Source organism: Octodon degus, unplaced genomic scaffold, assembly GCF_000260255.1.
Source record: "Octodon degus isolate 3935 unplaced genomic scaffold, OctDeg1.0 scaffold00019, whole genome shotgun sequence".
Classification (NCBI taxonomy): domain Eukaryota; kingdom Metazoa; phylum Chordata; class Mammalia; order Rodentia; family Octodontidae; genus Octodon; species Octodon degus.
The window spans coordinates 22,809,996-22,811,696 of NW_004524595.1; the positions used below are offsets into that span (position 1 = coordinate 22,809,996).

At 37.3% G+C, this 1,701-nt stretch overlaps 1 pseudogene; it reads right to left on the reverse strand.

The window, feature by feature from the left end:
* LOC101572349 overlaps positions 1-1,420 on the reverse strand; it is an 11,112-nt pseudogene extending 9,692 nt beyond the window's left edge.
* Positions 1,421-1,701: the final 281 nt, after the last annotated feature.

Consider the following 1,701-nt stretch of genomic DNA (forward strand, 5'->3'; position numbering starts at 1 on the left):
GAGAACAAGAAGCCAGTCAATAACAAATGCTGGAGAGGCTGTGGAGAAAAAGGAACCCTTCTGCATTGTTGGTGGAAGTGTAGACTGGTGTAACCACTATGGCAATCATTGTGGAGTCTCCTTCAAAAGCTAGGATTGGAGATCCCATTCAAGCCAGCTATTCCCCATCCTGTGTATTTTTCCAGAAGAATTGAAAACCTCAGGAGTCAGGGAGATGGCTCAGTGGAATAAGCGCTTCCCTGGCAAGCACAAGGGCCTGAGTTCAATCCCCGGTTCTGCAAAAAAAAAAAAAAAAAAAAGAATTGAAAACCTTAGTCCACGGTGATATATGTACACCTACATTTATAGTGGTGCAATTTGCCATAGCTAAATCCTGGAAATAACCCAAATGCCCATCAACTGAACAATGGATAAAGATGTGATATTTTTACACAAAGGAGTATTATTCAGCTATAAAACAGGATAAATTTGAGGCTTTTGCTGGTAAATGGATACGACTGGAGAACATACTCCTAAGTGAAATAAATCAGACCCACACATGCAAACACTGTATTGTTTCCTTAGTGTGAGCACCTGAAAGAGAAAAAATGGAATCTGAAGGGCACAATAGATACTGGGAAAAGAGAATGAACGTATTTAAAAGAGTTACTGAGTTGAGGGGAAACACAGAAGAGGGAGGGGGGAAAGAGATTTATCTATGTATATAAGCAGGATGGTTTAGACCACTTTACTGTGCATTTCTGCTGGTCTATGGAAAAGAGCAGATAATGCTTAATTAGTTTTGTCTCCTTTTTTCAATTGTTAGTACTTTTTCTCTTCTTAATTTCTTATATATTTCTTCTTCCAATTCTATGTGCATATATCTTGTAATAAGAATAACTGGTTGGAAGATAACATTATGTATTACAACAAATACTGTGAAATTCGTATTACCTTAAGTGAAATTCTGTATCACTTGTAATTTTTGTTTTATTTATTTTGAAAGGGTAGAATTAATATTTTATTGTCATTTATAATCAGGTGGCAGTTGGGTATATAGTTTCCATACTTATCTTTTTGTAAATTAAAAGTTTTAAACAGCTGTAGTTACATTCTTCAGAAAACAGACTAACTCGTTAATGGTGGCTTCAAGCTTCTCCTTATTAGCACCAGAAAACTCATTCACCTTCTCCCCCTTTTTAAAAAACTGGAAGGTTGGCATGCACTTGACTTCACAATCTGCAGCAACGTCCTGACAGTCATCCATGTCTACTTCAAGGAACAACATGTTGGACTATTTTTCAGACAGGGAATGAAAGAAAGGCTTGATCATTTTGCAAGGCCCACACCATGCAACTGAGAAATCAGCTACTACAAGTTGATCTCTGGCAGCAGCCAGGACTTTCTGAAAGGCTTCTTTGCTTTCAATCTGCTGCACCATGCAGGCTGCCAGGGACCAGACGAGCTACTGAAGCAAATGATGGAAGCAAATGCTGTAATTTTTTGTTTTAATTCTAACTTGTACTCTCTCTAAAAACAAAAATTAAGTAGCATAGCAGGTTACAAAGTCAATACCCAAAAGTCAATAGCATTCCTCTACACAGATAGCAAACACACTGAGGGGGAAATTATAGAAACAATACCTTTTACAATAGCACCAAGGAAAATGAAATACCTTGGAATTAACCTAACTAAAGAAGTCAAAGACCTTTTCAAGGAAAA